Genomic DNA, 18339 nt, shown 5'->3' on the forward strand with positions numbered 1-18339 from the left:
TCTCTCTCTATCACCCAGGGACTCTCTGAGTCAGATCCAGGCCAGTCGTTGTGCTGCAGGAAGGTGACAAAGCACAGGTCCCTCTGCTCCAGCCCCATCCACAGATCTGACAATGATTCAAATGTCAAACGCTGGGAGGGGTTGGCAGCTCGGGCAGGGCGTTCCCTCCAGCCCTGTTTGATGCCTGCACGTCCCTGCCACCAGCCAGCCAAAGGGTGACACTGTCCCCAGCCACAGACAAGATGCATTTCAACATCCTTGGGTGCTCCCCAACACCTCCACTGCTGAGATCCACCAAAAGTGGCTGCAGACTGCTGCAGAGGGCTCTTAGCTCTCCGTCCTTTCCCCCTCCAAGGCTTGGTTCAATCCACAGACCTCGAGGCCATCCAATGGATCCAGGGCTCTCTACCACCACTTTGTCCACCACACCCTGCCAGGGCCTCCACCACCTCCCAGCTCATTAGGACAGGAAGAGCTAATGAGCACAGTAGTACTAATGACCCAGTGGTGCAGCAGGACACTCCTTCAGAAGGAAATACAGGGTATGGAGGATTTAATCTTGTCATGATGTCAGGGTTTGGAGTGTTCCTCCAGCACAAACCCACCGCCCCAACGACCACCAGCTGATGGAAAACCCCTGGAGAGGGGGAAAGATTCCTAACCCCATCCCATCTCAACCTCTCCGCTGCTTCCCCACCATTCCACCAGCATAAATTGCCTACAATGAGATACCACACAGCAATTTTCACCACCCTTGGCAATGTTCCTTTGACCCCAGCTTGCCGAGCCCGTGACTGTGCTTGGAGCAGCTGGAAGTGGTCGATTAGGTTGGTTTGGTTTATTACCAACACATTATGCTTTAAAAAACACAACTTCCCTGCCTATTTGCCTAAGCAGGGAGAGCAGTTTCTAAGTCAGCCCTACGCAGTCGCTGCTCTTCCTACAGATTTGCTCCATGCATTATTAATCCACACAGCGCTCGTTCTGAGCACGGATATTTACCCGATGCACCAGAACAGCTCTTAAGGAGCCTTTGGCTTGTGGCTTTGTGGAACATCAACTTTTCATGTTGAGCAGCAGGTGATGTTCAACAGAATGCCTTGCAATAAATGCCTAATATCTCCATTACACTCCTCCATATCTGTGTGCTGGGCTGATAGGAGCATGCAGATAGCAGGGCTGCACTCCTGAGATAGGGATGGGGGGAACAAGTTATTCATTGGAAATCACATATAAATATATATTTGTACCTGGTGTTAACCAGGGACACCATCCCTCCATGCATATCGAGATGCAGAAGGCTCCTCTCGGCAGAAATTCCTGTAAAATTTCTATGAAATTCAATTTTTTTCTGCCCCTAAATCTGAATAAAAGCCCAAAACACAACACCTTGGCTAAAAGTCTGCAGGATAAAAAAAAAAAAAAGCCCTGATGTGCTGCTTTGCAAGGAAACCTCTAACTGGCTCTAAAAGAAGTGCTGTGACCTTGCTGAGCAGCACTGCATAATTTTTAATAGACATTTTTTGCTGGAACTGACATACTCCCAGGCGTGGTTTTACTTCACTAAGATTTTTTCCAGAGGGAAATGCCATGTTTCATTGGATTTTTTTTCATCATCCCTCCATTTACATCCCTGTAATTACTGTGTGCATTACAATAGCATTGGCGTGCCTTTGATAAGATCCTGGTTCCATTATGTTCAACTCCGTGTGTACACCCGGTAAAAACAGTCCCTCCCTTGAGCTCTTCAAGTCAAAATAGAGAAAGCAGAGGAAGGTGTTGAGACAAGAGCAAATTGCTTCTCATTTTAGGGCTGGAAAAATCAGACTTGGAAAGGCTAAGCCACCACGTGAGGCCAGGGAGGGAATTTCCGGCTGTGTCACGAATGGAACAAAAATCTCCCAGATTTTGAGGCTTGCAGGGCTCACCTGCTTCCCCATCCGAAATTACTTCTGCTCGTGGCTCAGCAGTGCAAGGGGAGAGTTAAGGCAACACTTCCACCGCTCTGCCAAAAACACCAGCGATGGATTATGTGCAAAATGACCCTTTTTTTCTTGACAAGGGGGAGAATTTGTAAAGCTCCGCACATAGCCCAGCCCACGTGTCCACACAAAGGCATTCCAGCACCCCCGTGCCCTGGCGTGCAGGGGACACACGGAGCCAGACAGACGCGTGCCCACGGGTGCCCAGCTTTGCTCCCTTAATTACACCTCCTACGGGTGAGAAAGATAAGCCCAAACGGAGCAGCTGCATGAAGGGAGGAAGCCTATAAGTTATTCATAAGTTCAGGCTCAAGCTCCTCTCTTGCTTTCACTCCATGACACCTTCAAAACATATTATTCATCTATTTTTTCCTCCTCTGGGAAGGGAGATGGTAATTGTAGTAAATATATCACTGCCAAGTCATCCTCGCAGCCTCCGAGGCTGCACGGCGCGAGGGGTAGGGATCTGAGGCAGCAGATTTGGGATGCCTGGGATCCGTGAAGGGCATCCTCAGGCTGCTAAGCACTGGGGAAGAGCCTCCACCATCCCATCCTTCGGGATAAAAACCCCACAATGCCCAGTGAGCATCTGCAAGTTGTTCGTAAGACTTTTCCCCATCCAGCCCAGCGGAGCCGAGACTGGGACACCAACTCCCTCAGGAAGCTGCATGCCGTTTTCATCCCATCCTGGTGGCATTTGGGTCAATTTTTGGCTGTTACTGGCTCACAAATTTAAAAAAAAAAGCCACTCTCACCAGCATTCCTGCCTGCAGAGAGCCTCTGGAATCAAGAGCCACAGCTCAGAGGTTTTGTTTGCCCTCTCAAGGCTGTTCCAGACAGAATAATGCTCCTGCCAACTGAAGCAGCTCTCCTTGAGCTCGAGAGGTTAGTTTTTCTGAATGCAGCGACACGGATCCTCGCCTCGGCCCCATAGCACAGAGGATTTGTTGTGTTCCAGTGCAAAAATAACCCTGAAAGCAACATCTATGGCCCCACCAGGGAGGGGAGGGCTCCGGCATCGGCGCAAGGCGCCTGGGAGGGGAGAGAGACACGGGGCATGGATTTTATTTGTCCTCGATTCCCAGGGAGGTCATTTACTGCAGTGCCCCTGGCACTTCCCCAGCCCTTTCTAGCACATTTGATTCTTGTGAGTTTTCTTAATCTCATCTCCTTCATTGGTTATTGCTCTTTCAGTGCTGAACTCAGCAAGATCGCTTGTGTTTAGAGAAAGATTAGCGCTGAGTACATTAAACACGGTAATGCCATGTACTGTAGGGCACCGGGTCACTGCCCCAGCTCCCCGCGCCCACAGCACCTTCCCAAATCCCAGGCCTCTGCCTGAGGCTGCTTTTAGCCACATCTGCAGCACCTCTGGCATCCCAGCACCTTGGGATAAAAACCCCAGCAGCTCCAGCACGGAGCACACCTTGTTTCCCCTTCAAGTTGAAGCTGGAGTTGGACTTGTTGGGATCACCCCACCCAAATCAGGACGTTCTGTGACTCTTTGATGGCGAAATCAGTGCTGAGGGGCAACGTGGTTTTCACAGCAGAAGAAGCAGAAAGAAAGGGTGGATGGAGAAGGGTCTGGATCAGCCAGGCAAAGTGCCCACGTGGACACGAGCCAGCACCATGCAAGAGCCACCCAGAGCCCTGCCAGGCTGAATGCTCCCAAACATCTCAAATCTGCAAGCCCAGAGGGAGCAGTGACCTGCATCCCTGCAGGAAGGCGATGCCCACAGCGCCCTGCCCTTATCCAGTGCACACGGATGGGGCATCTGTATTACCTAGGGAAATGTTATTCTCTAGGAAATGTTATTCTCTACATAAAATTCCACATTTCAAGCAGCACAGAAGCAAACCAAGGCGATAAGAGCCTCTGGAGAGCTGCTCAGTGGCCATGCTCTGCTTGGTCTCACTATTTCCTTCATTCATTCCCTTCCCCCAAACAAACCATTTTTCTCTGTATTCCAAAGATGTAGCAGGGATGCTTCCCAGCACCCACCCGCCGGGACTCGGGGACTCGTGCTGCCATCAGTCCCCATCCCAACTGGACTCTTATCGTGGCTCACCGCCTCCTCTCCCTGCGTTCCAGCTGATTAAAAGTCTGTTTACCTACGGATTACAAGGAGGCAACAAGTCCATGTGGGAAGAGGCACCGTTGGATGGGCAAAGTCTCTGCAAACAGATGGCTCGAGGAGATAGTGGCTGTTTGCTGCCGTGTGCGTGCTGCTGGGCTTGAGGGTGACACAGCCCTGGCACATCCCTACCTTCCCTTCCCTTTGTTCCCCTCCTCAAGCTCCCTCTGTGACTTGGGGAGTGAAGGCAAAGACTCAGCCAGCTGCCCAAGTCTGTCCTGGAAGGTGTTGGAAGATATACTTGCCCTCCAATTTTTGCGTTTCTAATCATCTCTTCCAAACTGACAATGGGATATTGAATTTTGAGGGGGAAAACTCTTGTGCAGCTCTTTTCCAGCTCCTCTGGAGCTTGAGGTCACACTGAGGCGGCTCAGCAGTGACCCACCACACCAGCTGGACTGGTGGCAATAAAGAAACCTGCAGGCACCTTGATGTCTCAGACAATCCCACCTCGAGAGAGCTCTTCAGGAGCTAGGAACAGACAGAAACCCACCAGATATTATTTATTGATGAATATTCTCAGCTCTGGAAGGTGCAGCAGTGGAAACACCTTTGCTGCAGTGCTCAAAGCCACCCAGCATCTGCTCTGCTCCCGGGAGCCGGAGTGACATCTCCAACTGCAGCCCAGCCTCCCATCACCAGTCAACCCCTGGCAGGTCTCAAACACCACATCCTTTGTACTCCAGATGAAGGGGAAAATAAACATGCACGTTACAAAACACTGGCTGTGATGAAAGCACCATTTGAGACCTTGCAGACTGTCTAGGGATTTTTTTTCCCATCTAATTCACATCTCCCACTCTCCATCTGCCAAAAGAGAAAGGCAGGTAAACCCTGGGAGGAACGGGATTCGCATTCCCCAAATAACCCTCATTTGCAATTTTAGCTTCTCCCGCTCATCCTGCCACCCCAAACTAATTGCATTCCCCACACCCTCCTCCTCCTTCTCCCCCATCCCAAGCTTTAAAAGCCCATGGCATTATACAGCAGGCTCAAAGCACATTCAAGATTAGTCCTGCAACCTGCCTGGCAGAGTTAGAAAATTGAGTGTGGTAGGAAAAAAAAAGGGTGGGAAAAAGGGAAAAAGAAAAAAAAACTGAAAAAAAGAAAGAGTCAGCTCTTGTCAGGAGTGTGGTAGTACAAGGAAGTAATTTTTCTCTCCCCGTTTCAGCTGGACGTTGCTGTTTATGTCTGCTGCATCCTTTCTTCTCCACTCTGCAGCTGTAGCATTGGAAAATTGGAGAGGGGAGGCACGGTGGTGAAGGCAATAGCAATTGAAATTGGATCCTATTGAATTTTCAATAGGACACCAAAATATATACATATTTCAGCGTGAGATTGCATGGACGTGTAAGTCAACAGTGGAATCTGTGAATGGTCGTTTGCAATAATTACAGTGGGGGGAAATCATCAGAATAATGAGCAGTTGCTCCCAGAATATTCAGGGAAATGAAATGCCGACTGCTGTTTATTAAACAGGGCTTTCTTTCCAGTTTAGGGTGTTTGGGGTGGAATTAGATGGCAAACACACGGCATGACTGAATGACTGGAAAAACCTGGGATCACTGATGCTGCTCAAACCGCCTCATTCATTCCCGCCATCCCTTCCCTCTTTCTGCCTTTCTTTGTGGTTTCTTTACCTTTCCATTCCCTCCCTCCCAACCTCAGCAGCCTCTGGAAGGGGCTGTCAGGCAGCTCTGATGCCACAGGAGGAAGAAGGATGGTCCCTGCCCTCCAGTCCCCCCATGCACACCGAGGGAGGCCAGGGCTGGACTGGAGCAGCCAGCAGGAACAAAAGGCAGTGAGGTGGGATGGCACTGAGAAAGCCAGGAACCAGAGGGGCACCCCTTAGCAGCTGAAATTTTCAAAGCTTTGAAGTTTTGGGTTGTTTTTTTTTTCCCCACCAATATCCTCAGAAAGATGCTGCACAGCCCACCCACACCCCCACGCCTCCAACACTGCCTGGCACATATTTAACTTATTGTTTTCTTTAACAAGACCATAAAAAAAAAAAAAGCCTCTGCAGCACAGCAGAGAGCCTGAGCACAACTACCAGGTTTGAAATATCCACTAAAAATTAGCAGGAAGCGCACACACTTATATAAAAACCAGGCAGATTCTGAAAACTTACATTTAGGGAGAAATTATAATGTGTCACCTAATGGACATTTTGTGACACTTGCTTTGTGAAATAGGAAATAAATCATCAAAAAGGAAGCCTCAGAAATGCAGGACCGAGAGAAAGCTGGGGGTTGTTGCTGCTGTCCCCACATCCCAGAGGGGATTTGAATGAGGGTGTTGCGTTTGGAGAGCAGGGGGGAGCAAAAAGAGGAGCAGGAGGTCACTGGGGATGGGAGATGGGAAGCACTAAGTCCTTATAATTCTCCCCCTCCTCCCAACTCTTCCCAGCTGCTCATGCATCCTCCCAGCAGCCGGATCGACTGAGGAAGGAGACATGAAGTTTTAAGGAGATGGAAGTGCCTGTGTGTATATGCACATGATTTAGACATCTCAAAAGATTTCACACTGTATTTCACATAATTCACATTTCTAAACTTCTCCCTTTGCAATGCAGGAGGTGAGCATAAATGAGACAGGTCAAAAGCCTTATAAGCTTTGAAACAGCTCCAGGTTTTCAAAATCATATTTAAAATCTCCCAGTTCTGGATGGAACAGGGTTACCTAATGCCAGCCAGATGAAACCACGCTCCCAAAAACCCACTGTGCAGGCACTTCACACCTCACAGCCAGAGGATAAACCACCCTCAGTGCTTTGACAAGGGCTCTGTGCCCTCCAGGCACATGTCATCTTGCAATCAGAAAACCTCAAACCTGGAGAAAACCAAAAGCAAAAATAAGGTACCTCAGAGACGCCTTCTCCTCGAGGTGATGCAGCATCCAGCGTGGCCAGGAGAGTTGGGGTGGCTTCAAATCAGCCTGGTCCTGCCTGCAAGGAGAAGAGGATGTTCATCCCACACAAAATGCAGAGAATTGTACTGTTTCTTGCTATTTTAGTCACAAGGGGAACCAATAAAACTATTTGGAACAATTTTTTATGAGCATAACAAAGTGGCCTAAGGATTCATGCAGGAACCCTCCCTGTTGCACAGAATCCAGAGCTGGGAAATGCAAGAAGCTCCACAGCAATTTTGGGAACTGATCTGGGGGTAACACTGTCCACAAGCACTGAGCACCCTCAGGTCACAGCAGGATTTGTCCACAGGGATGCAGGAGAAGTGCCTGGCTTAAGACATGGACGGAGCAGGGAATCCTGGCTGTGCCCCAAGAAAAACAGGGCCCAAAACAATCAGATCAATTGGGAAAAAAGACAGACTGACTCTAAATGTATAGACTATAAAATAACACCAGAGATCATTGGGAGCTCTGCCACATCCCTCCATCCTAACTCACAATATCTCTTCACACTCTGCAATTCACTGGCCTCTGTTTCTCTGCACCACCTCTGCTCTGCAGCAAAGCCAACTGCCGGCACTGGGAGAAAAAATAAAAAACCTTAAAAAACCCACAACAAAGCAAGGATCCAACACCATAAAAATAAATTAAAACCCCTAGAGGACACTGAGGAGAGCTGTGGCTTCTTTGACTGCATTTTCCAAGGTGCTGTTTAAACACAGACAGGGGAAGGTGCATAAATACATCAGCTCAGCCCTCTGGCCTGCAGAAGCGTTGGCAGAGCACAGAGAGCACCAGGAGCTGGGATAATTGTATTTTTGTCTCCCTCCAGCCAGCACAGCCACAGCCCTGCCTGGGATCTGCTCCTCCAGCCCCACACGACAGGATCTCAGCACTGACCTGCTCCAAGCTGGAGAGGGGGGATGAGAAATAACTGCTCAAGGTGATATCAAATTGCCTCCCCAGATCACCCACTCCTGTGCAAAAAGGGTCAGGGTTGAGTTTTCCTGGCCCTCCCTGCTCCAAGGTGTGGGTTTGCATCCTGTTCCAAGCCTCTCCATGGCCAGGGACACCTTGCACTAGAGCAGGCTGCTCAGAGCCACATCCAGCCTGGAGCAGCTCCAGGGAGGGGCAGCCACAGCTTCTCATCTCTGCCAGGGCCTCACCACCCCCACAAGGAAGAATTGTTCCTGATATCCCGTCCATCCCTGCCCTCTGGCAGTGGGAACCATTCCCTGTGTCCTGTCCCTCCATCCCTTGTCCCCAGTCCCTCTCCAGCTCTCCTGGAGCCCCTTTAGGCCCTGCAAGGGGCTCTGAGGTCTCCTCACAACCTTCTCCAGGACTTTCCTCCCCTTATCATGCCACTCCAGACCTGTGTCCAAAGTTCCTCTTCAGCTCTCCTGGAGATGAAGCCCGCCCCAGCCCCTTTAGGCACTGGAAGGAGCAGCATAGAATCCCAGAAGGGTTTGGGTTTGAAAGGACCTTAAAGCTCACCCAGTCCCACCCCATGCCATGGGCAGGGACACCTTCCCAGGTCGCTCCAAGCCCCATCCAAACTGGCCTTGGGCAGGCACGGGGCAGCCACAGCTTCTGTGAGCACCCAGTGCCAGGTCCTCACCACCCACCCAGCTGAGAATTTTTCCCACTATCCCATCTAAACCTGTCCCCTGTCAGTCCAAAGCCATTCTGCTTTGCCCAATCTCCCCACCTGGATGACCCAGAGGAATCAGCCCACGCACAGCACGTGGGGTTTGGGCAAAGCCTGCTGCTTCCTCCAGACTGGCCTGGTGGGAAGGTGAGCTTGGGAATCGCTGGCACAGACTCAGGCAGCACCGGGGGAGGATAACCCAGGGCTGCCCTGGTGCTGCCCATGACCACAGCCTCCCTCCTTCCCTGATTCCTCCTAATGCCATAACACTCAGCATAATAAATATTGTTAAAAGCAAAAGCCTCTCTGGAGACTTCGGGTCTCGGGCGCAGGTGTTCAGGCTGTGGTAATTGGGTGAGTCATTCATTAAAGGAAATGCAATTTAAAATCTATTACATTCTTTAAAACACAAAGCTTTTGATTTGTCCCACCCATTTCTGGCTCAAGCCCAGCAGTATCCACGGTTTTCCTGTGCTTATCAGGTTATTTCTGCAGTGGAGCAGCACGACACAGACTTCACCCTCTCCCATCCCCTGAATCCTGCTGGCTTGTGAAATCTCCCCTCAGTTTTGCAAAGCCCTTTTAATTTCTAATCTTTATCGAATAACCAAAGAGGGGAAGCTGGAGAAACCTGGAAGGTAAAAGAGGATACATCACCCCAATCTGTGAGGATAAATTGGATGATAAAACACAGCTCGGCTGAAGGACACAGGGAAACTCTTGGCGGGGAGAGAAAGGAGTTTGATCAAAGAAAATGCCAGGTGATTTCTCCCAGCAGGGAAAGACACTGCAATAACCAACAACCAAAAAGTTAAAAGACAGACAAATTAAATACAGCACAAATGTTTAGCAGCAAAGGTGATTAACCTTTAAAAGCCACTACCAATGGCAGCCCTGGGTTCAGCATCTCCCGAGATCCTTAAATCAACCCTGAACACCTTTTCAGAAGATTTATGTTCGACAAACACCAAATCCAAGGCTCAGGAAAGAGGTATCTAATGACTTTCCAGGGCCTGTTTATGTGATCTAAAAGTCCCTTCTGGCCCTAAATTCATTGCAGTGCTGCCGCTGATCCTCAGCTGATCTTGGGAAGCAAAATCCAGCCTGGCCAACCCCGAAATCAAGACCCAAAGTCAGTCATTGAAGTTATCACAATTGCCTGAAATTCAAAATAAACCAAAGGGGAGAAAGGTTCAATCAAACCTTCTCCCTCTGCCATATCCTTCTCTGCAATTGCTGGTGAATTTTGGGGAGAATAAAGCACAAAATGGTGGCTGGAAGAGATTATCCTTGAGAATAATTCAGAATATATTGAATTTGAGAATATGACTATTGAGAATAATCTTAATAAGAATAATAAGAAGAAGAGTAGAACAAACTTCTAGGTCTAATTTTTCAAATCCAGACAAGAAATAAGTTGACCCAAGCAGCTGCCCTGGCTTTGCAGGTACCCAAATACTGTTGACAATGAGTGGCTCAGTGCCATTGGTGAGGAAGGTACCAGGACAGGTTGTCCTGCTCCTTGGGCAGAACAAGCAGTGACAGAAAAACCACTTTAGAGCAGTGTAACTGCAACAGCAGTGGAAGTTCTGTGTACACAGACCTACTGGCAGAGGGAAAAATCACACTTCCAGCCAGCAATATTAGAGTGGCAAACATTCCCAGTGCCAAGGTCTGCTGTGGCTCCTTCTCTCTGCCTTTTCTTTCCAAGAGGATGCCCTTCATTTGTTCTTGCCCCGAGCTCAGCGATCCTCAGGAGTCACTGGAGCTCTGTGGAGCTCTCCTTGTGGTTACTGTGCACCATCCCAAAATCCCCCAGGCTCCTGCACAGTCTAAAGACATCACTGTGGAGGGGGAGGATGGTGCCCAGGACACTTCCATGGTCACAGCACTGTTGTAAACACCCAAATCCAGCACGAACACGGCACACGGGTCTCACCTGAGTGTTAAACCACTTCATACAGAGCCCAGCCCAGCATCACCTCCTGTTTAGATCACTGCTGATTTATGTCAGCAGCCACTTCCAGCACAGACCTGGTCACAGCCCCCATTGCCCCTCTCTGCTCCAAGATCATGGAATGGTTTTGGATGGGAGGGACCCTGCAGCCCATCCCGTTCCACCCCCTGCCATGGGCAGGGACACCTTCCAGGGGACCAGGTTGCTCCAAGTTGGATTGAGAGTCTCAAACCATTGTAGCAGAGAAGCAGCTGCACTCAGAACCCGTGCCAGGGCCTTTCCACCCTCACAGAGAAGAATTTATTCCCAGTATCCCATCTAACCCTGCCTCTGGTAGTGGGAAGCCATTCCCCTTGTCCTGGTACTACACTCTCCTGTGAAAAGTCACCATGTGTTTGCTCTGGGATCACTTATTTTTCCAGCAAAAGCTTTCCCTGCAACACCAGTATTCCTGTCTTCTCCTGAGCTGGGCTCTCTCCAGGGAATTTCACCTCTCTGAGCCTCTACCACTGCTGACCCAGGCTCAGACGTGCACGAGCTCAGCCAGTGGGAACGTGGACATTTTATGGACAGGCCTTAATGGAGAGCCTGGCAGTGCTGGTTAATGGTTGGACTCGATGATCTTAGAGGTTTTCACAACCTTAATTATTGGATAATTACAGGATTTAGCATTTGCCTGGCTGCCTGTGTGGCACAAGCAATAACCTGGAATTCAATGGCTCCTTCACCACACACCAGGGTGAAACCTCAACAGCAGCATCTTCCTTCTCCAGCAGTCCCAGTATCCCCAGTATTCCCAGCTGGTGACTGCTTTTCCCTGCCTTGAGCCCACTTCTGCCTTCACTGTCCCGACAGAAGCTCCACTCACACTCTCAGCATTCTTGCAGGACATTTAATAAGATCCCATTGCTCCAATTTCCAAGAGAAAAACTCTCCTGACTTGCTCCTGGAGGCACTGGTGGAAATCAGTGATGTCTTCTCCACCACTAGCTGGGAGGGGGCTGCATTTACCCATGGAAGAGCAGGGCCTGGAGTCAGCAGCATCGCTCTGATCCAAGCAAGGTCAGAGATGGTGCTTTTGGAGAGCCACCAAAGATCTGACACTCCTCATCCCAAGCCCAGCACTGCTTATCCACAGCCTGACTTCCAACAAAACCACAGTGATGCCTTTTCCTTGGTCTTGAAATTAAGAGCCAGACACACTTAAGAGATAAAAGGTTTTTACTTCAGTATTTAATAAGGATATTTATGGTCTTAATGATCTTTATGATCTTAACAGTTCACCAAGGTGGAATACGCCGAAAATGCACACGCACGGTAGATTGCGTATACAACTTTATTGACTTTGCAACTTAGCATATCTGACAAAGGTGCTTCAATGAGAGGCTTGAATGAATAGTGTGAAGTCTCTTTATCCCAAAGTAATCTTCCCTAGATGGGCCTAATTTTAGTTTACAGTTGTATTCTAGAGGGGACTCTGGTTTCTCAAGATAGAGTAAGGCTCTCTGGCTCCCAGTTGTGAGGATGTTTGATCTTTTGGGCTAACAGAATACCAGGACTATGCTAAATTATCAGATTTAAGGAGTTACACGTGTTCCTGTTAAGGGCTCTGAGAATACATAAATGGTTTATAAAAGTAAAGGCAGAACATTGCCATGGCATCAAGAGGATGTCACAGCTCTGGTCTGTGGTAGGAGCCTGTACCACTCCCGTGGTACCCAGCGAGGCTCCAAGCCCCAGCCTGCATCCCCCTGGCTGCCAGCTCACCCTTTGCCCGGGGATGCAGCCCTGCTTCCCATGGATCCCAAGGAAATCTGGAAGCAGCACCTGACTCTGACCTGCTTGGAGCAGCTTCTGAGCAGTTTTCTGGCTCTGAAAAAACCCAGCGAGGACTTGGCTGCTACAGCACACTGTGAGGGAGCAGGGAAGAAACCCACACATCTCCTTGTCCTCTTTTTCCCTGTCCAGCCCGAGGGCAGGGGGACAAGATGCCCCTGTGAAGAAACAAAATCCCAGCATGGAAAATCCCCCAGGGAACTTGGCTTTCCCAGGAGGAGGCAGGGAGCCACAAGCTGGTGCTGCTCATCAGCTCCTGCTGAACGTACCGAAGGGGTAAATTAAATTCATTCATCTCATCCCAACTCACAATGGCAACGTTTTCACCCAACACACACATTTCTGACAATCAGCTTAATTTACTTCAATAATAAATGAAAAAAGGAAGTTTTCCTTTATAACAGAAATCAGGACCAAGTGCCACAGTGCTTTTTGTGTGGATTTTTTTTTGTGGTTTTTTTAAAGCAAACTATTCAACTCGTTCTCTTTAAATAAAATGATTCCTTTATCTATTATTCATTTGAAATACAGAAGGAGGACACAAGAGACTGGAAATGCATGGTTTGTTTCTGACACCTCTGGAATAGTTTTTAGGAAGACAAAATGCACAGAGCTTAGGGGTTTGGTAGTTAGGAGCCCAAAACTTCCATTTCCTCTGGTTTATGATTTTATAATGTTGCCCATCACTCTGGTGTCTCCATGCAAATCTTAGCTGGCTGAACCTGTGTTATTTGCATGCTGGGATTGCTCAGGACCAGCAGGTTTTGTCCTGATTTATACCAAATCAGGATTTATACCAAGCCGTGGTATAGGTGACAGCAACAGCCAAAAATCCTCCAGCTTCAGTCAGGATGTTCCTCAGGGAAACACTCCTTGGGACTGAGCTCCTGAAATGTTGGTTATTCTCTTTTTTAGGGGTAGCCTTGCACCAGGTACCCAGAGCAGCTGCAGACCTGTCTCCTTTCCATCCCGACAGGCAGGCTTCACCTTCATCCCTCTCCATATACTTTTAATATAAATATATCAGAGTACTCAGGGCTCTCTTTATCAATGGAGAGAGACCAGCTCCTCCAGAGGGCAATCCATCCAGCCAGCCTGTCTGGGAGGAGACAAATGGCCTCTGGAGATGCCCATTTCTCTCCACCGACTAGGAGGGAGCCCAAGGCGACAAACCCCAAACGTTGACATCCAACTTTTAGACAGTCAAGTCAGAGCAGATTAATCCAACCCATTACTGGGGCCTTTAATTTTTGCTGGCTTGATTTACAAGTGCTTGCTCAGCGCGTTGAGTCCCAATGTCACAACAGGGAGGGGGGCCCTGAAGAGTTCTTTGTCCTCTTCCCACCTTGGATGTGACCATCAGTACTCTGCCACACACCTCACGGTATCAAATGCAGATAAAATAAGAATTATTCTCGCTGCAAACTTTCTCTTGGAACTCGAAAAAGTGAAAATGTTCAATTAAGGTACATTGTTACCAGAGTTTGTAACACACTTGGAGACGACAAGCTCTTTGGAAAGGAAGAATGTATCATTATCCTCATCTTGTAGGTGGGGAAATGGCTGAGTCATGAATAAAACACAGCTTTGGAGCCATTACCCACAGTCCTGTCCCTGTGGAAGCCAAGGGCATCCTGCCCCACAGCACGGGCAGAGCACTGAGGGAGGGGATTCTCCCCCTCTGCTCTGCTGAGACCCCACTGCAGTGCTGAGTCCAGCTCGGGGGTCCCAGCCAAAGGAGGACCTGGAGCTGCTGGACAGAGTCCAGAGATGCTCCAAGGGCTGGAGCCCCTCAGCTCTGGAGCCAGGCTGGGAGAGCTGGGGGTGCTCACCTGGAGAGGAGAAGGCTCCAGGGAGAGCTCAGAGCCCCTTGCAGGGCCTGAAGGGGCTCCAGGAGAGCTGGAGAGGGACTGGGGACAAGGCCTGGAGGGACAGGACACAGGGAATGGTTCCCACTGCCAGAGGGCAGGGATGGGTGGGAGATTGGGAAGGAATTGTTCCCTGGGAGGGTGGGAGGCCCTGGCACAGGGTGCCCAGAGCAGCTGTGGCTGCCCCATCCCTGGAAGTGTCCCAGGCCAGGTTGGACAGGGCTTGGAACAACCTGGGGTAGTGGAAGGTGTCCCTGCCCATGGCAGGGGGTGGAACAAGATGATTTTTAAGCTTCCTTCCAACCCAAACCCTGCTGGGATTGTCTGATTCCAGCAGCAGCAGGATGAGGATGGCTTTGCCCAGCATGGCAGAGCTCTGGCACTGCCCACGTGCCCTCTCTGCTGCAGCTGCAGGGCGACAGCATCCCAAGGACAGCTTCCAGCCCTTCCTCGCAGCAGCTCACCACGCTCCTGTGTGGGACAGGCCTGCCTGGAGCCCACACCACATCCATCTCACATCCTAACTGGGTGCCTCCCGGGGACTAATTAGGCTCAAGACCCCAATCAGTGCTTGTGGGTACATTTCAAGCTGCCTCCCACCGCTTCTGTGAGATGAATCCAGCCCTTGGCTATTCAGATTTTGTTAATTGCAGCTATTCCAGAGGCACAATGGAGCGTTTTGTATTCCTGCAGCACTGTGTGCAAGCAGGTGGATCCCATTACTGTCGACTGACAGCACCACATCCCTGCCCTCCCCACACCACGGCTCCCACAGGTGGGAGCCTCCAGCTGCAAGGAGGAGGTGGGCTCCTGAAGGAGTTGTCTTGGACAACAAAAAAAGCCTGGACATCTCCTGCTTAACACAGGAGGTCTTGCTGACACTCTGCCCGACCTGTTCACTCAGCTGAAAATTGCAGACTCACCTCTCTCCAGCTGGGAATGCACTTCCCTGCTCTCAGGGTAATGAAGTCCAGGTCCATAAAGCAAGGCACGCAGAGCTGGCCCTAAGTGCACCCTTAGATCACCTTCCCAGGGTTTTTGTCCATCTACCCACAGGCCACTTAATTAAAAGTTCATTTTTCCCTCAGCAGTCCTTGCTGAGCCAGGGCAGAGGGGAGCCTGGAGCACTGGCTCCTCCAGGGCAGCCCGGGGCACGGCTTGCTCTTGGCCATGATTTCCCTGGGCTGGATGCTTGAAGTGGCTCCTGGATGAAGCTGGGAGGGTTATTTTGGTTTTCTTTTGCAGTGCAGACCCATTCTTCTGGAAGAAAATTTTACCACTTCCCAAGGATTTGTGCTCATTCCTACATCCATGAGAGCACTGCAGCTGAAGGAGGGTGGCAGCAGAGCTCTGCTGGCAATCCAGAGCCTGGAGAGGCAGTGATTTACCCCCAGGGGGGATGGAAAAGTGAAGGACAATGCACCGGAGAGCTGAACACGGCAGAAACAACAAAACCCACCTCTTCTCTTCACTTATCCCGCTTCCCACCCATTCCACCACTTCTCCTCTGTCCTTTCCCTGCTCCAGCATTCCCAACTCCTTGCCCCAGCTGGGCTCCTCCATCAGGGTCCCCATGGGTGGCACACGGGGGCTCCAGCTCGGCTACTGATCAGTGTTTGGGGGGCTCTTGGTGAACTTTGGCTGCAAAGGTCTCATCAGGGTGCCTTGTCTGCATTACATCGAGTAATGGAACACATCCATCTTCTCCCTCTCGTCCACAGAAGCAATGGAAATGGGGCTGAGGAGGGGAGAGCAAGAAGCAGGAGAGGGATAGGGGTGGGAGAAGGGTGTTCCTTCAGGGTACGAGGGTCAGGAATGATCCCCAAGGAGACAATGAGGTAGGAACACCCGGAACTGAGGATGCCCACACTGCAGCAAGGGGCGAGCTGCACATTTATTTCTAGGTTGGCTCTATTGGATGGCCAAGATCCCAAAATAGGTGGGAAAAAAGCCGTGGAAATCATTGGCACCTCATGAAGAGAAACCCTGGGGGTGTGTGGTGGGGTTTGGGGGCTTTCTCAGAGGAGATGCCAGAAGTTTCATCTCTATCTGCACTGGTGATGCCTTGGAGTGGCTGCCTAGGACAGAGGCTAGGCAGAGCTAAGAGAGTAAAGTGGGAATTTATTGAAGGCCTTTAACAGATACACCTTGGGCAGTCAGAGCCTCCCAGAGGCTACGCCCAGGATGGACAGTGCCCACGAGTTTTTCAGGCAGATTTAAGTTTGGTCCATTTACATATCAGGGGTTCATTCTCCAATTACAGCTTCAGGCAGTGAAGTCACATTACCCCAGTTTGCTCCTCCCCAATTTACTTTTGTTTATCATTTTTGGGTCCTGAGGCTGTGGGGTGTCCTTGGGTTCCAGGCCCAGAGGAATTGTTTTGTCTGACCAAGATGTGAAGACAGGAGCTGACACTTCATGTGGAGTTTAGAGCTGTGCACTAATGCAGCACAGGATTTGGAAAATACAAAGGCTAAAGTCTCAAAGCATCGCTGGCAGCAGCTCCTCTGGGATAATGTATTTAAGGGAGAGCCCTGGCCCTTCACAAGAGCCCCAACCTCCCCTTTGTGCCTTGCAGATGTTTTGCAGCTGGATGCCAAAGGAACAGGGGAAGGGACTCAGTACCCAAGGGGGGTGTGGAGCTTCTGAAGCCAACGTTCCACATTTAATCAAGACTAAACAATCCCTGCCACTCCTCTGAGAGTGGCAGCAAACATCCCCAGCCTCACAGGTGAGCAGTAATCTCAGGAAAGTCACGCTCCAGTACCTTCTCCTTAGCCCTGCTGAAGAAACATCCCTTATTACAGAGCTCACACACAGGATATCATATCTTTCTCTCTCTCCTAAGTCTCAATATTACCCCAGAAATTAATATTTTCTGCAGAGATTAAGACCAGGAACTTGCAAGAGCACTTAAAAAAAAAAAAAAAAAAAGAACACAGCAAAACAACTGCCCCCCAAAAATATTTAAAACAGTACTCTCACAAGGACGATAAAAAATTAAAAATAATCAATATTCCCACAGCAAGAAGCCAACAATTTTTGAGAACAATTTTTGAGACTTCATCTAGTAGCACCACTCTGGATCCTCATCTCCCAACTCAAGGCTGCATTTCCCAAGGCGCTATCAACTCCCTGGAAAAGGAGCCACCAACCCAGTCCAAACTCAACCTAACATGAAGAAATTCAAACATTTTGCCTCATACGAGGTTGGAAGTTCTTAGGGAGGAGCAGATCTGAGACTCAAGAGCAGCCTCTAGTTTCAAAGGCCAGTACTGTGCTCTGCCCTGGACCCTCCCCAGCTCCAGGAGGTTTGCTGACCTCAAAAGGTGCAGTTGCCATTCTCTTGGAAGCAAAGCTCCTTTTTGTAGCAGTCCTTCCATGTTATTTTAGCAGCTGCTGTCTTCCAGGCTGCTGGAGGAGGAGATTAATGCTTTAATTATCCCATCTGAAAGGGGAGGCTGAGCCTGTGGATGCTATACAGCACTGGCTCCTGGCACTTGTGGATCTAGAGGGACTACACACTAAAATCGAGCTGGAATCCAAGTGAGGAATAAAAGTGGAAAAATAAGTAAGACAGCAATCAGAATAATGTACTTTTAATGCCCAATATCTCACAACCAGCTGGGGCTAGAAATTAAAACTTCCTGCTTGTTGCAAGTGGGGGTTCCTGTCTTGCAAAGACTTTATCTCTCCCTTCTCCATCCCTGGTGTTGCAGGAGGTTCCAGATGCTGAACTTTCCTGCCTTTGTCCCATGCTCTGGAACATCTGTAAGCACCTGATCATCCTCCTTCCTCACCCAGACAGCTCAGGGGTGCATCCAGCTGCTCCTGCATCCCTTCCTTGGACACAGCCAGCGACATCACACAGGTCTGCTGCATCCCCAGCATGGACAGGGATCTAGGAGAGGACAACCAAGCTGGATTCCTTCATTTTCCAGCAGTAACTCCTCCATCTCCTGTGGCAGCTCTGGGGCTGGCTGATGACACAGCTGGAGCA

Source organism: Vidua chalybeata, chromosome 23, assembly GCF_026979565.1.
Source record: "Vidua chalybeata isolate OUT-0048 chromosome 23, bVidCha1 merged haplotype, whole genome shotgun sequence".
In the NCBI taxonomy this organism is placed as follows: domain Eukaryota; kingdom Metazoa; phylum Chordata; class Aves; order Passeriformes; family Viduidae; genus Vidua; species Vidua chalybeata.